This window comes from Lathamus discolor, chromosome 2 (assembly GCF_037157495.1).
Source record: "Lathamus discolor isolate bLatDis1 chromosome 2, bLatDis1.hap1, whole genome shotgun sequence".
Taxonomy (NCBI): Eukaryota; Metazoa; Chordata; class Aves; order Psittaciformes; family Psittacidae; genus Lathamus; species Lathamus discolor.
Genome location: NC_088885.1, coordinates 83005972 through 83031814, shown reverse-complemented (window position 1 = coordinate 83031814; position 25843 = coordinate 83005972). Strand labels below are relative to the sequence as shown.

The 25843-nt window shown below is 44.3% G+C and overlaps 1 protein-coding gene across 2 annotated transcripts in view; it reads left to right on the top strand.

Moving 5' to 3' along the window:
* The first annotated feature begins 3050 nt into the window (after positions 1-3050).
* The window catches only part of BASP1 (brain abundant membrane attached signal protein 1), a 48838-nt gene continuing 26045 nt past the window's right edge, over positions 3051-25843 (top strand). The window contains exon 1 of one of the 2 annotated variants that reach the window (XM_065667571.1): positions 3051-3264. The gene's annotated coding sequence lies outside the window, so the exon portion shown is untranslated. Of the gene's footprint in view, positions 3265-24674; positions 24699-25843 lie in introns of those variants that run through there. The other variant, XM_065667575.1, reaches the window with a different exon arrangement.

Below are 25843 nucleotides of genomic sequence, written 5' to 3'. Positions count from 1 at the left end.
CAAGATCATCAAGTTCAACCATTACCCCAGGACTGCCAAGACCACCACTAAACCATATCACTTTGGGCCTCACCTACATGGTTTTTGAACACTTGCAGAGGAGGCGATTCCACCACTACCCTGGGCAGCCTGTTCCAATGCCTGATCACCCTCTCTGTGAAGAAATTTTTCCTAATATCCAATCTAAACCTCCCCCAGTGCAGCTTGAGTCCTCTTGTCCTGTCACTTGTTACATGGGAGAAGAGACTGATCTATACCTCACTACAACCTCCTTTCAGGTAGTTGTAGAGAGCGATAAGGTCCCCCTGAGTCTCCTCCTCTCCAGACTAAACAACCCCATTTCCTTCAGCCGTTCCTCATAGGGCTTGTTCTCCAGAACATTCACCATCTCTGTTGTCCTTCTCTGAACCAGCCCCAGCACCTCAGTGCCTCTCTTGCAGTGAGGGGCCCAGAACTGAACACAGGATTCGAGGTGCAGCCTCATCAGTGCTGAGTACAGGGAGATGATCACTGCCCTGGTCCTGCTGGCCACTATTACTGATACAGGCCAGGATGCTGTTGGCCCTCTTGGCTGCCTGGGCACAAGCTGGCTCATGTTCAGTGGCTGTAAATCAGCACCCCCACGTCCTTTTCCACCAAGCAGCTTTCCAGCCACTCCTCCCTAAGCCTGTAATATTGTATGGAGTTGCTGTGGCCCAAATGCAGGACCAGGCACCTGTTGAACTGCATACCACTGGCGACAGCCCATCCATCCAGCCTGTCCCCATCCCTTTTCAGAGCCCTCCTACCCTCCAGCAGATCAACGCTCCCACCCAACTTGGCGTCGGCCACGAATTTACTGAGGGTGCACGCAATCCCCTCGCTCCTCTCCAGCCATACTTCACAAATACGAGTGGCTCAGGAACAAAAAAAACAAACATGGGATGAGGGATTTTCCCCTCTCCCCCTTGCAGCAGGCCACCGACGGGCAGCGCCGGTGCTACTGCTCCCTCTGCAGGGATGCTCCCTGGAAAACGAGAGGGTGGACAGCAGCTCGCCCAGGCTGCGCTCAGGGCGGGAGGCAGTGCGAAATGCGGGGATGCCCCTCGGCCTCTTCTTTTTTCCTGGATTACCCAATTTAACAGTAAAACGCTGCTTGGCTCACAGGGTCACTCGCACCCCCCCATCAGCCCGCTACCGTGATGCGCAGGGGTGTGGCTGTCGGCCTCCGGGGGGGTAGGGGGGGGTCCCGCCTGCTCTCCCTCCCTCCCCCCCCAGCTGCGGCAGGGTTCAGCCAGCCGCGCCCCGCTCCTGAAAGGGGGGGTGGGATGCTGCATTCAGGCAGGTGTGGCACGGCGAGCTGCTGCGCCCTACAGCTGCACAGCGAGGGTTAAACCGCAGCGGAAACCACGGAGATGCGGAGGATAATTTAGGGGAGGGGGCGAAGGAGAGGAAAAGGCTGAAGTAAAGGCTGGCATGGGAAGGTTTGCACGAAAACATGGGGAACCATCCCTACAGTCGCCTGGGGAACCCGCCATGCCCACGCTCGCCCCTTCCTTCTCTCCCTCCTTTCCTCCACGCCCGGGGCTTTATTGTGACCGAGGGGGACAGCGGGGGCTCCCGCCGCACTGCCCTCCGGTCCTCGAACCCCACGTCTACGAGGCGGCGGCTGGACTCTCGGCGCGGCCACGGCTGCATGGTGTTGTGCGCGGAACACAGAAATCCCACATGCGTTTTATTGCCCGACAGTTTTCCTACACGGGAATGTATGGGAAGCGTAACTCCTCTCCCCGTACACGGCGTCCCTGCAGCAAGACATCCGCGCCTCCGCCGCCGCGCCCACCCTCTGCACATGCCCTGAGCCCTTTTCGCTCGGTCTCTGTCGAAAATGCAACCCGGGGTTATCCTTATCACGGGCCAGCCACGCGTCTCTCACTCGGTCCTTGTCCTCAAATGAATGGGATATAGCCTTCATTGTCCCTGCCGAAAGATAGTGCTGCTGGCTCTGAAGCCGCGGCGCAGCCCCACCGCGCCCCTCAGTCGGAGCGCCCCCGAGGAGATGCCAGCCGGTCCCTTCCACCGGCCTCCGCTGGCACTGGGGACACGGGGGGCTGTCGTCCACCGGGGAGCAGCGGCCGGCCCGGCAGAGCAACCGCCGCCGCCCGGGAGCAGAGGGCGCCCCAGCGCCGCGCACCGCCAGGCTCCCGCAGGCAGAGCGGCGGGCTGGGCTATGCCCGGCGTCGGAGCTTTAAAACGAGGGAGGGGGGAAGGTGCGGACAGTGCCCTGGGTGGTGGCGGAAGGTGCGGGGGTGCTGCGGCGACACCAGGGAAGCTTTTGGACGCGTTGTAGTGGGCTGCAGGGATACCAGACCTGAAGCCCCCAGCGACGTTCAAGCCAGCTCTTCAGCTGCAGGAGAGCCTGAGAAAGATCCGTTCTCTTCAGAAACGAGTTGCTTCCCTCTATTTCATTTTCCTTTTGTGTTCAACGTGCAGACCATCTCCTTAAGCGTGCCCAAAGCATAAACGCCTGGGATTTTTCAGTCCCTTCCTCCCACGCCGCCCCTCTCGGCCGGTGAAGCGGGCTCCCGCGCCCCCCGAAAGGGCTGCACCTGTAGACAGGCGGCTCTACTTGCCCGTTCCCTCCGCCGCACGGCTTCCAAGCTCGGCCGGGACCGATACCACCGCCGCCGCCGCCCCACGGGGCACGGCCCTGCCGCGGCGCGGGTGCGGAGGGCGGCGGAGCGCCCACTCCCCTCGGGACGGGGAGGTTGCCTTTCCCCTTCCCAGTCCCCATCCTCTCCTCGCCGGCATCCTCCCCGAGAGTGTTTTTAAGGGGGGGGGGGGGAGGGCAAGGTGCGTTCGCGGGCCTGGGGGCGATTCTCTCCCTCCCACCCCCCAATATTTAAAGGCCAGTATTTAAAAGCTCGGGTCCGTGCGCCCCCTAAGCGCGAGCGCGCGGCAGCGCATCCCCCGCCCGCGAGCCCGGGGAAGGGAAAAAAATAAATAAATAAGTGCGTGTGGCTTTTGAACTGCCCACAGACTGTCACAGGGAAGGGGGGAGGGAGGGAAAGAGGGAGGGGGAGAGAGCGAGAAATGCAGAGGCAGCAGCCGCGGCAGCGGCGGCATTGCTCCAGCAGGCACTAGTCACTCCGGTCCCGGCGAGCGATCGGGGGAGCGGCGCGGCGCCGAGAGCGAGCGGAGCGGGCTCCGGGGTGCCTGGGACTCTCTTGGTGATACCCCAGCGCGCAGACACACAGGGCGGGAGCACAGGCGAACCACAGCGAGGTAAGCAGCGGTGTATCTATCGCACTTGTGGCATTTCACGCAGCAGACCCCGAGAGCTGCGCGATTTTTATCATTTCTACCCCCTCTCCCCTTGGTGTCCCGGGTGTGGGGGAAGGAGACGTGCGTTTGAACCTGAGAGAGTGGGGAGAGCGGAGCGAGGGGAGCCGCCCGCCCGGGCATGCTGCTGCAGGGATATCGCTGCGAGGAGCTGGATTCCTCGAGAGGGAAGGAGGAAGGAAGGCAGGGAGGGAGGGAGGGATGGAGGGAGCCCGCCCGGGAGCGACTTCGAGGCACAGATCGGGCTGACGGCTCTGCCCTGGGATTTAAATGCCCGACTAGGCTTTCTTGGGGGAGGACGTGGGGCAGCGGGGGGGATGGGGGGGTGGTGGTGAGTGCTGGGAACAACCGTGGTTTATATGCCCCGTTTCTTTTCGGCGCCTCGACTCTGCTTCCAACGGGAGGCTGCTTAAAAAATAAATTAAAAAAGGAAAATAAAAATAGACTCCCCCCCCCAACCTCGCCACGAAGGGAAGCGCTCGGAGGATGCAACGCACCACGCGAGGAACATGGCAGGGCGGCTGGCTGGGGGCAGTGGCGGGGCTGGGCTCGGTGGGGCGGGCGCCCCGCTGCCGGGAGAGCGGCGGTGCGGTGCAGGGAGCTCGGCGGGCGGAACGCGGTGCGCGGAGGCGCACAGCCCGCGGTGGGGACGAGGCGAGGCGCGGCGCGGGGCGGAGTGTGCCCATTGTGGCTGGCAACAATAGGATTGTTCTCGGAGGGGCGGAGGGGAACGAGCGGCCCTGACTCCGCCGTAAACGCGTGTGCCGTTTTAATCCCTGCTCTCGGCGGGGCGTTAGGGCACTGTTCTAGGGGCAGCCACTGCCTACCCCCCCACAGCCTCCCCCGCCCCTCCGCCGGTGCCGCCGCGCTCGCAGCGCCCGGTGCGCCGGTTCATGAATATTCATCGAATGCCGCCCCCCCCTTACCGCGGCTCCCCCCGTTTTGTCTCCCCACCACCGAAACAAGCTGCAGCTCCCCGCGGGCTTTCCTCCTTCCTCCTCCCGCCCCCGCTGTGCCTGCTCTCCCCACGCACACGCGTGTCTTTGGAGCGCGGCTCTGGCCAGGAACTTGCCGTGCCTCGGCTGAGCGCGGCGGCTCACACGGGGGAACGGGAACGGGGAACGGGAACGGGGCGGGGGGGCACACACCAGACACACACCCACCCTCCACACGCGGGTGGAGCCGCTGCCCGCGCCTTTGTCTGTGCGCGGCGCATGCGTGAAGGCGGCGATGGGGCTGGCGGCGGAACAAAGGCGAAGCGCTGCGGTGCGCTGCGACCTCCAGTCCGACCCCTCCCGCAACCTCCCCTTAGGCTCTGCCGGGGCTTCATGCGGCCCCGGTGAGGGAAACCGGTCCCGACGCTGAGCCCGGCTTCACTTTGGCACTGGGACCGTGCGCGACCGCGGAGCGGACTCCGACGCCCCCTCGCAGCGCAGCCCCCACCTCGCCGAGACAAAAATCCGTGCTTTTTGAAGAGGAAAAGGGAGGCGGTGCTGCCCGCCCCGCCCGCAGTCAGGTTTCGCGCAGGGTGTGCTGCGTGTCCGGGCGGCCTCCTCCTGGAGCATCCCGCTCTGCCGAGGAGGAGCAGCCCTCCGAGAGAAAGATTCATTTATTTATTTATTTAGTGTGTGCGTTAGTGCGACATCTTGAAATCTCTTTTGTTCGAATCGTTGCATCTCGATGCCGGCTGGCACCGGCGCTCCTTCCTCCTCCTCCCCTTTTGCCTTCCCAGCAGATGCTCTTGTCCAAAATTAGGCTATATGTTTCTCTTTTGGGGTGTTCACGTTTTGGAAAAGGGTAGTTTTGCAAGCTAACGACTTGTTAGTTTCAAGAGCAGAGGCAACTGATGCATTTGTCAAGCTGGGGTTAAAGACGACACAAGAATATTGCGAGAGGGCAATGGACGCAGTAGGCTGAGGGGATGCAGTGGATGCAGTTGGAGCAGAGGATAGCAGTAGGGTTTATTGTTTCTCCTCTAGGGTGATGAACACTCGTTGGAAAGCATACATCTCCAAGGCCCCTCCTCGCATGGCGATTACTTGATTATTTCCAGTGTTTTCAATTAAAGCCCCTTCTTGCCATCAGGGCCCTAAAATCTGGCTTAATATCCCCTCTCTGCTTGCCAGATGCTTGCCAGGGACCACCTAGACCTGTGGCCAGGCTTCAAAAGCTGAGGGATTTTTCCTGGTGTAGCTGTTCCCCATTACAGCAGTGAGGGCATGGGGTGGGAGTGCCAGACCAGGGCAAGATGCGGCATCTGTTGCTACTGCTGTCTCCAGATACCTTGACCCACACACTCCCTTTGTATCCAGGGGGATTCTGAGAATTTTGGGCAGACCCTCAAAGCTGTAGGGTTGAGGGAACAGGAAGAAGTAAGGACATGACCAAAGGTTTTTCACTTGCTGTCTCCGCTCGCATGAGAAAGAAGCTTTGCTTTGTGATCTTCCTATCTGCTTATTTGGATGCAGTGCATATTTTCTTTTTGTCTGGCTCTTTTAGTTTTAGTGGAGACCACCAGGTCTGGTCCGTGAACAGAATAAATCCAAGCACTGGGAAACTCATGGTGGCTCTGTCTATTCTTGTATGCTTCATATATGAAATAGCTGATTGTGTAATTCAGGAAAACGGTATGTGGCTTCCAAAAAGCGATCAAAAAGCAATCATGCAGCATTTTTTTCTGTTGATACAACCTCTGAGCATATCCAATTAAAATAAAAATCAACATTAAAAGGTAAAACTGGTGAAATTACCCTTCCAGTTACTGCATGAAGCAATGATCAGGTGCTTTTTCTCTTCTTCCCCCCACCCCCTCTCTTTCCATGCTTCTTTGCGTTTGAAATGCAACACCCACTGAAGTAACCTGATGATAAAAGATTGATTTATTTCAGAGAGTGTCATGCCTTCAGAGCATACCCTTTCACTGAGGTTATAGATTGGGCACATTCCATAATTTCAGAACCATCCCTAGAGCAGTCTCTAGTCCTTAATTATTTGTGTGTTTCGCTCTCTCTAGAATAAAATCTTGTGTTTGTCCTGCGTTCTGCTGGTGGGTTTGCCCCATGCAGTGAGCCATGAAGTCCTTCAGCAGAGCCTCCTGTGTACAGGGCAACTTCCATGTGAGCAATGCTGTATTCTTTCCTTATGCAGGCATCCACCCATGCCTGAACGGGATATACACTGAGGGACAGAAGCTGGTTGCAGGGCAGAAACAGGCCTTCCCATGAAATCTTGGGAGAGCTCTGTGTGGCTACATTTTCAGGCATCCAGCTACTATTGAGCTACTGCTTGTTCAGACACTTGCCATTAAAAGCTAATTTTTCACTTATTTTGGAAAGAAGAACTTCAGAATACTTATTCTTTCTCCTCCTTCTGCAAGAAGAGGGTGCTACATGTGTATGTACAAATTTGTGCCCAAATCCCAGGTCTTGATATAGGTCTGTAGGTGTAAATGAAGTGTCCTTGGGTACACTGTGAATATAAAGGTCAAAATCTGATTTCTTCAAGTCATAAAACTGAATGCTATTCAAGTGTCATGAAGAGCTGTCAACCAATATTCATGTCCCTTCATTACTCCAAGGGTAGTGAAGGGCAGGCCATTTTGAAGTACTGTACAGATGCATAAAGACAGCTCCATAAGCAAAGAAAGAAAACTTAGGAGGAGCTTGAGTTGCCTCTTCTGTGTCAATCAGGAATGGTAAGAATGAGGTAAGAACTAGAGAAACTGAATGCATTGGAGACTTGAAAATAGAAACCATATGCAGCATAATAGAGTTTTTATGCATTAGTAGGAAACACTTTCAAGATTAAAAAATGCAGGGGGAAGAAGGGGGAAAACACTTCATGCGGAATGGAAAGGACTTTAAAATCTTTTCTACAGCATCTTGTATCTCGCAGCTGTCTTTCTTAAAAGCATGATGCCAGCTAAGCTTTTTACTACAAGATGGAGAAGTGCGGTTAGTATAAAAAATGTAGCTGTTGGTTATTTGATATGAAAATTCATAAGTTTTAAATAGAAACTGATTGATAGCAACATGATTCCCCAAACATGAAAGATTCCTGACTTGCTAGAATCTGAAAACAAAATCCTTTGACTTTCTTTAGCATACTGATAAATGTAAAGAGATACTGATTCGTAACACATGTGGAATGGTCAGGTTTTGCCTGGGAGCAAGATGTGTAGTAATTCCTTCTTAAGTATAGTTAATGGAATTTAACTCCAAGGAAACAGTTTTCTTAATAAAAACCTTCTGTCTAAGGATATAAATCAGAGTCTGATCTCTTTTGATGTGTTTGGTATTGTGTTCTGCAGAATAGAAATTAAGTAGGCTGTATAGCTGATCTGACTTGTTGGGTGTAGGCTGCCAGGAGCCTCACCAGCGCTGTAGCATTGGGAAAGCCACATGCCTTTTAGTCACATGTTGCATAGTTTAGATTTTAGCCCGGTAAGTAGTGGAACTTATGATAATGATCTGCTGATTGAGGGATTTTTTATTTTTGAAGTATTCTCCTTTTTTTTTTTTTTTTTTACTCTGTAGGAATTTGAATATCTTTTTCAAAAAGTTTAAATTTACGTACACTGCCCTAACAATTGTTCAGATAGTGTGCAGTGGGTGCTTAATGTAAGCCATAGGACTGAAGGTAGGAGCTTCTTTTTGATTAGAGACTTCCTCTTCTCACAAAGAATATAACACTGAATGTGTACTAAGGTTGGGCCTAACCACCTACCTTTTTGCTACTTATAAGAGTATGTTGATGAATGCTTGCTAATGATTGGCATGAAGGAGATGTGAATGCAGTGTTGAAGCACAACTTGTTACTCCAGGCAAAAGCCTAGTAACTATAATGGCAAAGCTTCCTCTAGGACTAATTTTAATGACAGAAATCTCTGCTGTTATGACTTTACATGCAAAATGGAATCCACTTCTGTTCAAAAAGAAAACCAGGGAGCTGCTGGCCATCTTCTGTTTCAATAGTCCTTAAACACTCTATGGGATGTAGAGCATAAAACCCTTGCAAAAGGATAGGATCTGGTTGTAGTTTGTGAATTTATTGTCTGCTATTACTGTTTTCTGTATGCGATTGCTTAGTGAAGGAGGGGCTCATATTCAAAATTACAGCTTGACCTTATTAACTATTTTAGGATGGAGTAAAAAATGGTCACATAGCAGGATGCTATAGAAGTGTATCTGCTAGGCAAATTTGATTGCTGAGCTATGAAGAAGAAATGATGCAAAGTTAGACAAAGTATGGATCAGCAATAATAGAACTAATAAATGACTCTCTCATTTAACTACCTTAGAAAAGCACATACAGAACAAATGCAAATAAGGATGTAGAAAACAGTGAAACTCAGTTGCAAACACGTAATCAACACAGAAGAGTGAAACCATGAGAAACACTTTGGTACGTCTGTTAGTCCAAGATGGGCTGGAGCTTAGAATTGCTACATCAGTTTCCTGCAATCATCCTTCCTCAAAGCAGTGAAACGCGTCATTCAGGGAAAAAGAAAATAAAACCAAAAACAGGCTAGAAGTGTTATAAAACTAGGAGTCTGGAAAAGGATAGGGTGAAACCTGTCACTATGAGATGTGGTACTCAGATGGTTTTAGAATTCCTTATTCATACGTAAAGTTGCCTGTGGCTTGTATTTTGGCCAGCACTGGTAAGTGCATGGTTGACTTCTGCAACTGACTGTGCTGAGCTGGTGGGAGGAAGCACATTCAGTAAGCTCTGAGGTGGTGAAAACAGCCCTTCTGGGTTTCTTGCCGTCACCACAAAAGCCGAGGCAAATGGGGGAGACGTGCTAGCTGCACTAACCAACAGGTTTTGGAACCAGATGGGCTGAGAAAGTAGTGCTCATTATACTCCAGCAGTACTGCTCAGCCCTGTGTGTGAACTCTTCGCCGCTGAATGTACAGCCTGCTCTGGGAATAGCTGGTTTCACTGAAGAGTGGGTGAAAGCTGCCTGTTGAAGATCTCTCTCCTTCTCAGAGCTACAAGCCCTGTGAAGCAAGGGCGACAGCTGTTCCCTAGAGCGTAAAAATGAAATCTGGCCAGATTTTCCAGACTCTTCCATTCCATCCTTTGCTTGGGATGGAGGAGAGCATACTGTTGGTTTGTTACTTTGTTCCGCTAGGAACTTTCACCAGGACTGTATGAGGCTTCTGTAGTGTAACTGTGCTCAGGCCTTTAATTCAAATGCCTGAATTAGCAGACTAAAGCAAATGTGGAAATGTGGAAGCTCTTTCCTTGTTTGCAGTCCATACATGCTCTGCATAAATCCAGCATTCACAGCTAAGAGCATCCTGATGCCTCTAGAAAGCTTCATGTAGTATGTGAGAATTCAAGGAGAGTGACAAGTTGTCCAGACATTTTTTTCTGATGGATCCGGTGTCATTTGCAGGAAAGGATTTTGGTAAGAAGGGTTTATCCGTTCTCTGTCCCTGTATGCTGTCCTCTTTTCTCATTTCCTACCTTCAGGGGTCTTCACCTTGAAGAAAACCATCCTGCAGTGCAGAGGTATAAGCAGAACCCTTTTAAGCTGCTTGTGGCCATCTGATATTCCACCAGTAATGTACATTTTAATAATTTCTTCAGCGCTGGTTTCCCGATGCTTTCTGTATAGTGGCCCATCCTTTACATCCAGTTGCCTTGAACTGATGACATTGTCCTAATGAATAATAAGAATCAGCTAAGTAAGAGCTGCCACGTGCACTGAAAAATGATAACTCACCTGAGTGTACTCTTTTCCCATGCATGTAATATTGAGTAAAAGCTTCGACAGAGCTCAAGAAGACTAATATTACAGTATTTTTTTATAAGCACTAGAATAGTTATTAGGTCGTTGAAAGTTCAGCTGTCATCCTCTTGTGTGGATGAGTCAGTGACTGACAGATTCATGAACAAATTGGTGGTGGTAATGGCAAGAGAAATGTGGCACTCCTTATGGTGTCTCATTCCTGAAAGAACAATACACTGTATTGACAGTTCACTGCATCACAATGTCTTGAAAGCAACCTTCAGTGCTGAGGTAGGTTCTGTTACCAAGGGTTCAAATGATACTGCAAATCACCCACAGGTGTTTTTGTAAACATCTCTTAAAGCAACACTGTCACCAAGGCATTATGGAGAAAAGCAAACATATCAGTCAACAGATGACAAATAGAGTGGATCCCCCTTGCCTGAAGCAGGATAAATATTGTGTCTTTAAATACGTGCTATCTCTGTTCTAACTTGGGGTTGATGTATGGAGGATGGGGCTGGGGGGGGATGGACTGGCTTTGCATGCCCTCCCAACAGCCATTGTCTGTGTGAGGCAAAGAGACGGAACATCTGAGTGCCTCGCCATCCGAAACACAGAGGCCATGAGGAGTGAAGGAAGTTCTGCACTGTCAGATTTGTGGTTGAGAAAAAATGTCTGTCCAGGAGTTTGCTGTGAAACAATGACATTAAATTTACAGTCTGAGAATAGAAATATTTGTCTCAACAGCTTTTATTTCCTTTCTGTTTAACCCCCTAAGTTGTTTGGCACATTTTCTCCTAGTTGAAGCCATTCAGTGTGCTTCTTGGTAGAAACCGTGTGTTCTAACACGTTGAGATATACCTTACTATCTCTGTGCATATTTGTAAATGTGTCACAGTTTAAAAACTTCCAGTGTCTTCAAGCTAGTACTTACATTTTCTTTTCAGCTAGCTTTGGCTCAATATTCTTCCTTGCCATGTTCTTGTAGATCATTTATCCGTATTTCGAGTAAATTATCCCAGTGACTACGTTGCCTTTTCCCTTGATTATTTTCTCCAGAAGTCCGTATTTTTTGCTGTGAACTAACTCAGCCTATTTCAGAGAACACCTCGTGAATCACACAGTTAACATGTAATGTGTGCGTTAGCAGAGATGCAGAACACAGTAAGATCTATGTCATAAGCTCAAGAGTGTGCTATCATTCCTGTGTGACAGACTAAGATATGAGAACAGAACCACTTACTGCAAAGCTTTAAAAACTCTCAGACTACTAGACCCCAACAGTTTGCATGGCTATGAACATCTAGATATTCACTAAAGTGAGATCATAATCACCATGAGAACTTGGTCTTAAAGTTTTATGCAAATACTGTACAATATGGAAATCTTGGAGCTCCGCCAAACAAAAGCTTTCAACACTTTCAACTTCTTATCACTCGAAGAAATATTAATGTGATTTCTTCTCCTGCTGACTGAAAGCGAATAGATTCTTTTCTTTTTTACATGTTGTTTTTAAGCAAAACTGGCTTTTGACTAAATGAAAAAAATCAACAAAAACAAAAAAAAACAAACCCACATGAATGTCATAGTTTACATTGTCAGTCTTGTTTTCAAGAGGAACTAGATTTGTCTGATTCCTGTAGGACATAAACCAAATTGCTGCAAGATCATAATTAAACTACATTAGTGAGTTGCAAAACCTTCCAAAATGTACTTTTAGGGGAAACATTTGCTATTACATTAGACAAAGCTTGTCTGTTAAGCTGTGGCTTTGCTGGCCTGCATATTGCATAAAGGCCAGTAGCTGTCACAGTCATACTGGCATAAGTTTCTTTCATATAGAAACCCTTCTTTGGACCCACTTCTAACTGCCTGAGATTTTAATTGTGTCCAAATAAAGCATAACATCTATAAATAATGGAGACAACAACATGATTGCTGTGCAAATTCATTCTGAATGCCATCAAGATGAGGGCCATGTTCAGGCCAAATGAGTTCATGATGGCAAATATGTATGCCTTTTTTCTGAAGTACAACTTTGTGGCTACAGAGTGAATAGTCTTTGGTCACTGTGGAGGGGGTCACCAAGTAGGGGGCCAGAAAACTGAAATGGATTGATTTAGGTCATCTCCTGTACATTTTGCTCCCAAAGGAGACCAAAAATCTCAAAGGATGTTATTTTCATTAGAATTACAACTAGTTATCTCAGTTAATTAACTCCTTAAATAGAGAAAACTTACAGCAATAAGAGAAGCAAAATAATAGGTGAAGGTTTTATTCACAGCCTGATCTCTGCCCATGAGCCCTTGCAAGTTTTGCATACTAATGCTGGTTTCAAGTACGCAGTGGTTTTATGCATTGGAACAAATTTCCACAGTCCTCCCTGGTCCTGGACTTCCTTTTCAGCGCCTCTGGGGTCCGACTGTGGGCCTGCTACATGCTCCTCACAGCAGTTTTATAGTTTTGTTCCCAAGCTGCACGTTTCTGGCATGAATCTTTTGCCTGTCTCACCCTGCCATCGCTGGAAGCCTTCCCTCCTCTGAGCAGGCTCAAGGACTTCTAAAGGAAGGAGCTCCTCTGGACACTGGGTCTTCTTCTTAAAGCAAACAAATAAAATGAGGCTGTCCATGGGAGCCTTCTGTGTTGTCTTCCAAATACAGTGGCTTTGGTGGGGCTGCATCCATGGGGCGTATGTGGTCTGAAGTGCCACTCATCGGCTGTTGCACTGATGATGTTTGTTGACTCCCTGCACTGGAAAGGAGACCAAATAGCTAGCTTAATTATTACAAATGCCGTGTTTTATCTTAATTAATCTAGCCATATGAGTCTGGTTCCCTGATCTAATTATCTGGGGAGATAGTTATATATAACTTCATGTATCTAGGCACATTCAGCTATTTGTGGTTAAATCTGCTCATGGTTCCTAAGAGACTATATATTCAAAGTTACGGAGTCACAGCCAGGAATACCTTCCAGCTGCCCTTCATCTGCAATAAAAAATACAGAGAGTTCTTCTTAATTAACATGGTTGAATATTTTTTTATGTTAGCAATACACCTCATAACTTATAATCACATTAAAGTCTTTCATGGAAACAAGGAGGCATCTTAATCTGTTCTACCACTAAGGACTAGCAAGTAGCTGTGTTGCACACAAGAAATGGGATTTCCACTGTCGGAATGGATAAACATAACTTTAGACTGTGTGTGGAAAATATTTGCCCTTTGCTGTGCAACAGATCAGGTCAGTAACCTGAGTAAAAATAATTTGAATGATTTGAAATTAATAAATCAGAGTAAAAATTCCCTGTCTGTGGAATTATTTCCAATAAAGATGGAACGTGGTAGCCATAAAGAATGTGATCAGAATTACCGTAAAGAAGATTTTGTTCACCAGAAAGGGACAAGAAGAGGAACAGAGGTCCACTTTGTAGTTTGAAAATTAAATAGAATACATTGCCTTTTAGCTGTCCTAAAATGGACATCTAAGAATCTTCTTTCATATTCTATGCATTGAAAATATAATACTTCCATGGGTCATGCGCCACATAAAAGAGAGGTACCATTGAAGTGATTTTACTGGTAAACAGTAAGAGTGATCAAACAGGATGTATGAAGGGGAAAAAGGAACACATTGATTCTCTGCAGTGTAAAGAAGAGGATGATTTTTTAAGAAGAGATAAAAAAATAATCAGCTAGAGAGCACTTAAATGTAACTCAAGAAGAATTACAAGAAGAGAGACTACCTAGACTTCTCTTGAGGTTTCTTCCACCCTTGTGGTTTATGGGACCAGGCATGTGGAGGTCCTTTGCAGGAAGCTTGTTCTTGAGTGCAGAGATTAGTTCAGTTGAAACGAAATAATTCCCAAGCATACTAATTTATTAGTAGTATGTATGAGTTCGATTAAAACAGAGACCAAAAGATAAACCCTCTGCTAAGATGCTTTATGGACATGGTGTATGTTAGAAATAAATATAAAAATAAGGCTTTTCTAGAGCTGGCAAAAGGAGATTAAATTTACTGATCCTGAATAGCATATGTTGTTCAACAGAGATTTGTCATACCACTTTTGACAGAATTCCTGAAATACACTGTAAGTTTGAAGCTATTCTTCACATTGGGGCTAATGTGCAAGAAGTTGAGTAAAGCTTACTAAAATGGTTGAGGCTTTTCAGCTCCTAAATTTTGTTTCAAGATGGTGATGGGTGATCATGGGGGTGTATTTGAAAATTATAGTCTGTAAGCCCAGGATGAAATTCTGTGACTGCATCTGAGGACATCTGTGTAATTCTGATTAATACAACACTAGGATGTCTTTTGTTACTTAATCCATAGGCTGCAGAGACGTTTGCTGGGTTGTTCCGCAGATGAGTGGAGAATCTAACTGTGTAACAAAGGCTATACACACGTTTTCAACACATGGTTGCTCAAACTTAATGGCAAAATAACAATAGCTTTGAAGGTTAAGCCTGATATAAATTAGGCTAATTTCTAAAGAAATCCTTGGTATGTATTCATAAATAGGTTTGAATAGACTTAATGTTCAGCTGAACAAATATCTTTGTGCAGTCTGTCTTTTTGTGTGCAGGTGGGCAGCTGCCATTGAAGTTCTTGGTTCAATACCAGGGGCTATCCATGCTGTGTCTGCTATGGATTATGTGTTTGAAATCAGTCAACACTTCTGTACTTGAGGACAACCTGATACTTATGCACATATTTCATATAGGCTTACTGGAAATAATGTTGTGCTCTTAAGAAACACTTGTAGGATTTGTATGTTTCTGTTTAATGAACCAGATTATTGGTTAGCTGCCCAAATCTTGGTATTACTAGAGATGAGGGAATGCTTACTTTTGTTTAGCTGTTAACTGTTAGATTATTCAGCAATGCATGGATTTTGAGCCACGCATAGCGGTGTTTTGGCATTTTATAAGGTGAACCTTTCAATGTGGGATGCACGTTTGGGAGAAGCTAGAGCTGTGGGCTTTTATTCCAGTTTTATTCATATTGTTGATCAGTATTTGCTTTGAATCTAATTAAATTGTGCTAACAAAGTCAGAGTTGTGAGCCACTAGAATTCCTCAGTAATTTGGATGGTTAGGCGGGCAGCACCGATTGGGTCTGATGCTCATATGTGATATAACAGTGCTTGGGTTTGCAATCGCTACACACTCATTTACCAAAATAAATCCTGACATTGTCATCTGTTTGCTTTTGTGTCTGTCTTCCTCCTTGGCTCGTTTGAGAAACCAATGGTAGGCTAATTTGGATAGTATTGATATTGAAGGTGAGTTTTGTACTGCCTGAACAGGAAGAAGGATTACCTTTTTAAGCTGTAGATTTTAAGTGTATGCAGTTTTTATGTTGAGTAGATAGGTCAGAAAAAAATATGCCTTAGGTTAGGATTATTTTGATCAGAGACAAAATCCCTGGCATTAGGTCTTATTAGTAAGCTCATACAAACTGGCACAAAGCACTGCAGTATAGTCTGTAGAGCAGGGAATATTTTTTTTGTTTCCAGTACATGGGCCTGTAGATGAGAAACAGCAGACCTAATGATTATGGCAGTGAGGGAAGGGAGTGTGTCCTACATATACTCAGCTATGCAAGCGCATACTGCTGTGCAGTAGTATATACTAGGGTAGGTAGGGAGTGTGTACTAGTCTATATACAGACAGTGACCTCTTTTCTGCGGTAGATCTCTGTGTGGGTAACTATTGAATGAGGGTGCTGGGTTAGGGTGGTTATGGGGCTTTCACTGCTCATCATGGGTTTGAGTCAACATTCTGCATCAGAACCGGCTTCAGCTGTGTTTTGGTGGTGAATCTGGTTTCAGTAAAAACTATCCACAAGTGATGTAACCAAGCCTGTTTCATCAGCTGCCTTATGGAGCTATGCGTCACAAGCAATAGGTAGGCAACATGCAGTACTAAAAATTATCATGCTGGAACTTCATTCATGGGTTGATACGCCCTAGAAAATAGTTTTTTATCTTCAAGTACTATGTACATGCTGATGTTTAAACTCCAGAGATGAGTAGATTTGTCTTAGAGAAATATTTGACATGTATAAACCGAACATGGCTGGCATAATTAGTCTGCTTCTACAAAAACCTTTTTTACTTAACAGACAGACCAATGAAAACAAACTCGAACTTTAAAATCAACCCTCAAGTTTATATTACAGTATGCTTTTGAGACTACTGTCTGCAATAGTAGGATAGTAGAAACATTTCCATTTTCTACTGTAAGCTACTTAATAAAAAGTACACTTTGAAGAGTTTTGAAGTTTAAGACCTAAAACATGAAATAGCAAACAAACCCTATGGACTAATGAGTGTTAATGAAAGAAAAGCATACATCACATGCCTATTGGTAAAGCACCCCGAGGACGTGCAGCAATAAGAAAATTTGTTGCAAAACCAATAATGTGAACTACTTGAAATCTGAACATAATAGATTTTATAGCTTCCTGTGTAGTGCCACATCCTTTACATTTTTCCATCAAATGGTAAGTGTAATACTGATAGGAGGAAAAATTTAAATAAAATCCAGCAGCAGTTTCTAGTCGAGTGAAGAGTACTTTTGACTTTAAAATTTTTATTTTACTTTTTTAAAAAGATTGTCACAAAAAGGTATGTGATTTGGCCATGACAATGGAGCTGTCTGGGAGTCTCAATGAGATGTTTTCTACTGGAAAACATCTGAGTTTTTGTAGCTCATGTTTAAGTTTTTATTTCTAGCTGAAAGAAAAACCATGAGAGTTACCAACTTTGAGCTACCTAATCATTTCATGTGTGAGAAACCCATGTGGACAACCACGATTCAAACTTTCACTCTTGCTGAGGTATTAGACTCGTCTCCTGTAAAACAAGTGAGTAACATATTCAGCAGACTCTTGTCCAGTTTTGGTTGGGTTGGTCTCAGTCTCTACTAATGGAGCTGGTTCCGTGCTATATAAACGACCAATTGGTGAGAGAACATCTCTGTTCAGAGCACTTACTGAGGTATTGAAAGCTGAGCTTCAGGTAGGAACTGGACAGAGACGAGTTGAAACATGCTTTTTAATAGGTAAAGTGACTGTCTTTAAGCAAAGGTTTTAAATCTATGGTTAATTTTTTGCTTGTCTGACTCCAGAAGCTGATATAAAAATGTGATAAATACCAGTATTTTGGGAGACTGGACAGCTTTTTATCATGTAGCTCTAGTATAATGTCAGTGTCTTTGTTTGGAGTCACAAATTGAGTATCTACCCCTTCTGCCATTTTGCAGTATTTTATTTGTAGGAGTTTCTGGGAAGATGTTCAAGTCCCCGTTGCCAATTAAGTGCCTGGCATGAATCTTAACCACTGAGCTGGTCTCGCTTCCTTATGCTAGAGGCAAATTACATAGCATCAAAATTTTAAGTTTATGTTAAGAGTGGGATTTTTTCTTTATTTGAGAACTAATCCCATCTATGGTGTTCGATACTTTAGGGTGCAGGTAGGACAGCTGAAGTGAATCAGCAGCTCCTCTGGGTGGGCTGGCTGCATGCCTTTTGCTTTGTTGGATTCTTTTTGCTGGCTGGGCTCCTTGTCTCCCAGCTCAGTGAGCTGAATCACCTCGCCCAGGGCTCAGCTGAGAGCCAGACCAGCTGCAGAAGAAGAACAGTGGGCGGTGGGCCCATCCCACTTGAAAAAGCAAGCTATTTAATTTGCCTTTGTTCTATCACCCAAATACACCTTAATTTCAAGATTGTAATGATTTTTAATGCTGTTCCTCTACGCATTTTTTTTTCATCTAAACCCATGTTTTTAAGACTATCCATCTTATTACTAGAACATGAAGACATTGCATTATGGAATTAAAAAAAACCTAAAAGTTGCACAAACTTTTGCAGATTAAAACCAATTGTGAAGTCTTCCAGTAAAATGCTTTTTGTTTTTAAATCTCATAGGTGAACTGCCTCAATGCCAAAGGGCTAAATCTGCCCAAAGATCACTGCATGTCTGAACTGACAAGTGAGTTTCAGTGTGGGAAATGAGAAGTGAGTTAACTCAAACTGACCTCTGATGACCATCTACATCTCTTAACATCTGTATCTATTTTGAGTAAATGAAGACTGACTCAAATCTCAAGCTTCCTTTTTTTTTTTTTTTTCTTTTTTTAAGCTGTTTCAATTCCCATAAAAGCAAGCGAGAACCCTTACGGTTTACAATGCAATCCTTTTGTTTACATTTGAATGGAGATGTGTGTGTAAAACTCAGGTGTGAGTAAAGTGGTATGTCAGTAAAGGGATGCCTCAGCCTGTCTGACACTTCTGTGCCTTGGGTGGGAGCCAGACCTCTCAAGGGATGTTGTGATCCTGGCACTGCAGGACAGCTGCAGAAGGCTTAGAAAATTCTTACTTTAATGTTGTCTTTTAATTTGAATATTAAAAATAGTGAGTAGGTTGTTATGATGAAACTGTTACATTGGACTGGAAACTTGGGTTCATACTTTCAAGTGTTTCTTAATGTTCATCTAATGCTGACTTGGGAGAGTTGGGGGATTTCCATCAATTTTAATCTAGGAGACTACGTTTTAATTCCTAATACATATTTATGATCTTTTCAAAGGATTTTTTTTCTTTTCATCAATGTAAGAGACACTCATAGGTTGCTTCAAAAGATAAAGGATATTTTAGTTCAGCTAGTTCATCTTTAATTCCTGATTCCCACTTCAAAACAGCTTGTTGAGACTACAGGTTGTGATCCTTGATAGAATTAGATCAGTAAAGCAGCAGTGGAAACGTGTTGCATGTAACAAATTGCTACGCCAATGCTGAAATCCTTTGTGAAGAGGAACCCAGCACTTGTTATGAAATGTCTTATGCTGTAGATAGCTGCTCAGCATAATTTATGAATATGTGTAGTTTTCTCACTCTGTACTTATGGCTACAAAACTGAGTGTCATTTTGTACAGGTTTTTCATATCTATGTCTACTGTGTCAGCCATTTGGCTGCAGGAAAAAGGTACTACTTGCTTGTGGGAGGGGAAGTTAGCACTGTAGGAGACAGTTTGTCAGGACAGCGAGGTAGGTGTGCTGTTCTTGTTTAAAGCTGTATTTTATGAGGTGAGCCCAGCTATCATACTGGTTTTTCATACAGTAAGTCATTGAGTACTTCCTGCCTACCGAAACTCACTGAGAAGTCTTTTCTACCATGTCCTGAGGCGATGCAGTAAAAAAGAAAGGACTATTGATGGGATTTTCTAGCAACCAAACTGCAAGTAAATTTCTGATCTTATCTGGAAGTGAAGAAGTGTTGGACCAATCCTAATTCATCAGATCTACAGCTATAGATCCACAATTTTCTGCTCATTTATACTGCAGCTGTAAAAGTGGGAATATGTCCGTAGCGCATTTAGTAGCTTTAGAAATGTGGGAGTTAGCTATGTTCCCAGCAGCACCATAACCACATTCATGAGGAAGTTCCGTGGAAGCTAATTTTGTCCTTCTGAGAACGTTTAGACACCTTCTGCAAAATTTCACATGTATTTTACTCTACTGCTTCCACTAACATGGGTACCAGTATCTTACACTGCTCTGTGCCCCATGGTTTTGCCTTCCAGCTGTTTCAGTACTAGTCTCAGTGTTGCATTGCCTGGAGCAGTAAGTATCCATTTTTCTCAATAGAATTAAATTGAATAAAAATAGAATAAAAAAAAGTGTTAAATATATCAGTTTTCTCTTTCTTAATAAAGCTTTTTTGTGCACATAGCTCTTCAGAAATGCTTGTAAAATCCAACAGTCCCTCTTCAACCTTTAATGACTGAATAATTACAAAATGGCAACACGAGATATGACAGTAACGGTGGAAATCCCACTACCTTATATTTGCACGTCTACAAATGAATGGCACTATAAAGACTGAATCTGTCGTACAATTGTTAATGGGTCCAATGTCATTCCTTCAGCAGAGATAGTCAGCATAAATGTCATTTATAGCAGACTGATGTCTTTCTGTTACAGGGAACAGGACATCAACTCCTGTTTTCCAGTGGGTTTGCATCTGTAAAACAAGCTCACATTGAACAAAAGAATTTAAGCTTTAAAAAAAATGATGTAATTTATACTCAGATAAAAAGTATATGGCTAAATGTATAAATTCTGGTATAAATATTAAAAGCTATCAAGGAGAACAGGCTGAAAAAAGTATTTTGTGATTTGGAGTGAAACTGTGATCCCATGAAGCTTCCTGGTTGACCATTCCTGGGTGATGCCATGGGCCTTCTTGGTGGTGAAGCTACCCAGCATTGGGAGCATGAGGGCTTACCTCTTCTCCCTGCCAGGCAAACTCCACAACTGAACTGCTGAATTAAAAGCTGGTGCATTCTCCTTCTGTCTGTGAATTTCATGGCACATTTACTCTGCTGGTGCTGCTGTGATGGCTTTGTGGTGTGCCATATGCACCACTTGAGCTAGCTCAAGTCATGTGCTAGAGTTTCATGGCAGCATGGAGCTCAACAACCTGCAGAACCCATGCAAGCAGCTGAGTGAATACACAAATAGTTAGGCCACACTGTGCTTTGGAGGGATGGCCACACAACTACCAGCATCTGGTGTAGCTGATGTTAAAGCTAAGGAGCATGCATCTGTGCTGCAGATGGTCTTATATGAACCTATGCCCAATGAGGTGTCAGAGCACTTCAGCTTCTCACCTAATGCAGGTCTGACTGAAAATCCATTTGCTAAAAAGACTTTACTGTTTATAAAGGTTACTGCCTTTGAGAGGAAGAAAGGTGACTCCTTGAGAAGAACTTCTTGAGACAACGAAGATATGCTATTAAATTTGAGCTGAAACTCAAGGACAAATAATACCTAATCACTGCAGAAATCTAATCTAAATATTGACAGCCCCCTGTGCTCCTTTGCAAGGACAAACATTTCTTTCTAAGTCTCAACAAAGCAAGCTTCTTATGTGGGTCAGATGGAAATCCTGTTTATTAAAAAGCTGCTAAAGACAACTAGATTTTTAATTTCAATAGAAGAGGCTTCTCTGTGACCCTTGAAGGCATGCCAGTGGACTCTCCCAGCAGATGCCTCAGTAAACAACAAATGAATCACTGAGGTGCTCTAACAAGGATTGATGTGTCCACCCAATTAGAGGGATATAAAGAGTGCTCCCTAGAAATTCTGGGTTCATTTGGGTTGCTCTGCTATTTCCGCAATCTAGCACTGAAGCATTGCTTTAGAGGGGTATTGTTGGCCTCAACAACTTGCTTGTGTGCATTGTCCTAGCTAACAAGTCCAGATTTTGTACAAATAGTTCTCCTATGAAGACTCAAACATTGAAATTCAAAAAGAAGCCTCTCCATATCTAAGTCAAATCAGTCACTAGTGTCTGTTTAAGCTAAGAGCAAGATCTTCAAACTTAGCACTGCTACAAGCATGATTGACAAGGATCTTTGAACACCTGTTTTCAGAGGCTTGCAATTTCTCAATTTTACATGGGTTTAATTTTCTCATGCCTAAAATATGTGCAGTTTTGGGAGGTGAGAAGGTGTAATGAATCTTGTATGGTGTGATTTGTACAACTGGTCAGATGGAGCAATGCATGGAAAATTCATTAAGTATTTTAAGACTGTTTTCTCTTTCTCGTGGAACAATGTTTCCATTTTCCATTTCAACTGTACATGTAACTTGCACTGCTTCAGAAGGAATTTCCTCACGTCATCTTAAAAGAAAATTAAAAATTAGACCATTTTCTCGCTATACAGAATATTTCTATTCCCAGACAAATAGTTCAATTGTTTGCGCAGAACAACACATAAAGTAGCCAAAAGAAGGACATCATGCAGATCAACAACAAAGCAAAGATCAGAGTATGTTTTGTTTTTCAACCAGCTGCTGCATCAACAGTCGTGGAGCTCTTCAAGACATTAAAGGGTATGTTGCAGGTACTATTTATTTATGGATTCACCCTAACAAGTATGGTGGCAACTTGAAATTCCCTGACCACGCTTCCAGGAAAACTGTATTAGTTATTATATCTTAAGACAGTTAGATACTGGTACCTGAAATTTCATTTCCTCGGCCACAAATGAAACCCCAGTGCTTTTAGCGAATTGCTTAGGCCAAGCAATAAATCATACAATACAGCTGATTAAGATATTCAGCTAACTGTTATAAAGGATGTTTTAACTCCTCCCTTCCTATTGCTTGTTTTTAGCCCTTTGATGTGATCTGGGTCTTAATAGTGAATTTGAACTTATCTGTGGTTAGCAGCTATTTGAATTCAACTATAGTTATTTGCCTGGTTGTATGACGAATTGAAGCCTTAGTTATCATGTGTGAAGGTCCTTACAACAAAGGACTAGAAGTGCTCTAAAATACATCATTATTATTGCTTCAAAGATTTTGCTCTGCTCTGTAGGTTTTATAAAAATTGATAACGTGGTGTTGCAGTTCTCACTGAGTAGTTTAAGAAACAAACTTGAATGCCTAAATTAAAAGCCTTGATGTCTACCACTGGTGGAGAAAGCCAGGCTCCTCAGTTCTCCTAATTAGCTCCTGAAGATAATTAGCTGACTGTATTTAGATATGGTTATCGTACCTCAGCTATGACAGAGATTAAAACAATAGGAGGATTTCTTTGAAGCAAAGATGAGAAATGTGAGTTAGGTTCTGTGAGGTACTGCCTTTCCTCTTTGTATGCCCAGAATCCTAATACACCATATGTTCAGTGAAGCTGTGGATGATATTTCAAAAAAGTTACAGGTACTGAAGATTGATTTAAGCCAAGTATACTGGAGACAGTAACTCCAAACTCAGCTCTGTGCTGTTTTTTAAGCCAGGGAGCCTTCCTAGCTTGTCTTTTGCCAACTCCTGATTTTTCACACCCAACAAGGTTTTATTTAATTAATAGTTTGGCTGTGTTGGGGATGATTTGATCTCTTATTTCTACTGTTTATGTAATCAAGTCACTGACCCACCATGGAATTCAGTAGCAGGCAGCTGTCATACAGTGTATGTGCCTTATGTCACTGGCCTTCGTGTCCATAAACTTAAAACCTGCTTCTTGGCCATGACTCTGCTTGCCAAATCTGCCTGCTTGCCAAGTCCTTGAGGACAGAAAATAATTGGCCTTTTTTTTATTATTATTTATTTATTTTTATTCGTGAGGTTTTCCCATTAGAATGGAAAAACAAAAAAAAAAAAATCAGCACAGTAAAAATATTCTGGAACAACTTCAAAAAAATCTCACTACAGTAGTGAGTGAGGCCTCTGTATTTAATCTTAATAGAATTAAATACTAAAGTGAACGGAAAAACAGATGAACCCTGTGCTTGTATTCAATCCGTTTCTGTCTGCCAACATGTCAGGGTTCTTTTTTCAGTACTGGAGACTGTTTCACCTCTGCTCCCTTTGGGCAACTGCTTTGGGGCTGCACCAACATAATGAACAATTCTTCATTAGCTCAGGTAATGGGAAAGGGGAAAAAAAAGTAGATAAGGAAGGCTTTGTAGAGGGAAGTTTGATTGTAAAAAACTCCTTGATTTTAACTCCTGTCCAGTGCCAGACCTAATCCAGCTGCCTGAAAGCCATCCTGTATCTTGACCCAGCCTTTTCAGCCCTTTGGGAGGCACCATGCAGGTGCAGACACTTACTCTTCCTCGCTAAGGGGATTGGAACAGAGATCATAATCTGTTTGTATGAATTAGGGATGTTCTTGCTGCCTTGAACAATCTCCTGCCTCTTCCTCAACCCCCCAAACTCCAAACCAAAATGAGGTAGTAAAGACTGTTTCGTGCCGGAGACTCTCAACACACCATGTAATATCCTCCAGTCCTGAACAGGGTGATTTTCCCCTGTCTCGCACTTCTGTGTTCTTGCTGTGGGGACATTGCCCTTGCAGTTTGGCATGATTGTCCTACCTCTTACCGCACAATGGCCTCTTTAAAAGATGTTGATTTCATGTGCAGAGCCCTCTCTAGTTAATTATTGGCACAAACAACTCTGCCGTGGGAATCCCTCTTGAGTGGTTTCCTCATCCTTCCCCCAAGACCTTCATGTCTTTGGAACTCAGAGCTTTTCTTGTAATCAGTTCCCATCCCAGTTCTACTTCTTGTAGTCCCACTTGGTGTGAGCTAGTCCCTGCCTGACTATAGGCTCCCCTTCATGCTTCACCCCCTTGCCCTGTGTTCACTCCTGCTTGGTCATAGCTTAGGTGAGAGACTGCCTGGTGCTGCTAGGGTTCATGGAAAATATACTTCCAATAGACACAGCAAAGATTGCAAAACCTTTGCACCAGGGCACAGGATAGTTTGTTCTGGCAGGCTATCTGCCCCATAGTCTGCCAGCTGGCAACGATTCTTGTGTGTACTTGTAGTATTTCTAGAAGTACTGGTACTTCCTTACTTTCGGTTTATTTTGAGTCCTTGCTTACTCATCCTAAACTTTATCACATCATTTTTTCCACTAAGGGCTCTAGCAATGAAGGGAGCCTAGTAGGCATGCACCGCATGCTGTAACAAGTGCAGCACATCTTTGGGCAAGAAGTTCTTTTTGTTCATTGACCATTAGCCACTTCTTCAGCTGCACTGAGTTGAAGTTCTCTCACGGGTTAAAAAATTCTCTGGAATAGTTCACCCCACTCCCCCCAGGACAGTTGCAAGTGAGTACCTCAAACTGCAAACACTTTCATTTAAATATTAAAGTTTTCTATGTGCTTGGTATGTTGAAAGTAGTAAATAATTAAGGTATGTAAAATGGAAAGAAATTACATAACAGTTTCACAGGCATGTGGGGAGACCTGAATTTGCTCAGTCTTGCTCTGCTGCCTAAAGATCCTATTTTACCTTGCAAATACAGATGAAAACATAGAAGTGTATCAGACTGTTCATCCCTTGGCAACTTCTAGATCTGCTACGAACTTTTCCTGTCATCTTTTCTTAAGACATTTTTCGTTCTTAAGCTGCTGCTTTTGGTTGTTTTTTTTCTTGCATTTTGGGATACATTCCTAGAAACGAATGACTTCACCCGTATCAGGAACTCCTAATTCTTTTTCCTCCCATTCCTGGATCACCTCACTGCTGCCACTGTCAATGTTGAGTAATAATGAGTTTTCCTGCAGTCATTTCAGGTCACTCACTATAAACAGCTTCTGTTTGCATCGATTTGGCTCTTGAAGGACTTTCTGTTCTAATCTGTAGGTGCAAACACACACACAAAAAATCCCACAGTAATAAAAAGATGGAGCTGTCTGTCTATATTTCTATCTTATCATGATGGTGTGACTGATTCCTTCAAGGTAATACTGACTAAGTATGGTCCACATCACTTTTTAAGTTTCACTTTTCTTTATTGAAGACACAGTAAAGCTGCATCACTTAAAATTACAGACTTCTTTTAAACTATATCAGGGCTACTGAGATGAGTATTTCTGGGATGACCTTTCATGCTGCCTCTCTCATTTGCGGATTCCGTATCAAAATACATAGTTAAGACTAATTCTCTCACTGAGTGTTATTTTTACTGGATGGGTGCAGACCACCTGCTGTGTATGCTTGAATTTTCATTACTGTCTATGTAAGCTTCATTTTTGACACAGTGATCAGAAGGTGACAGTTGCTTGCTTGGAAATACTTGTCAAATAGCGCTATGGCACTGGTGTCTTTGCATATAAAACACCTTTCTTATAGCATAGGTGGACAAGACCATGTTACTCAATTTCTCCCAATAAATACAGGATGGAAGTCATAAGATTGACTATGTCTGTGAGGTGCTACTTTCTCTTTCAGCTTGTTGTGCTGAGCCTCT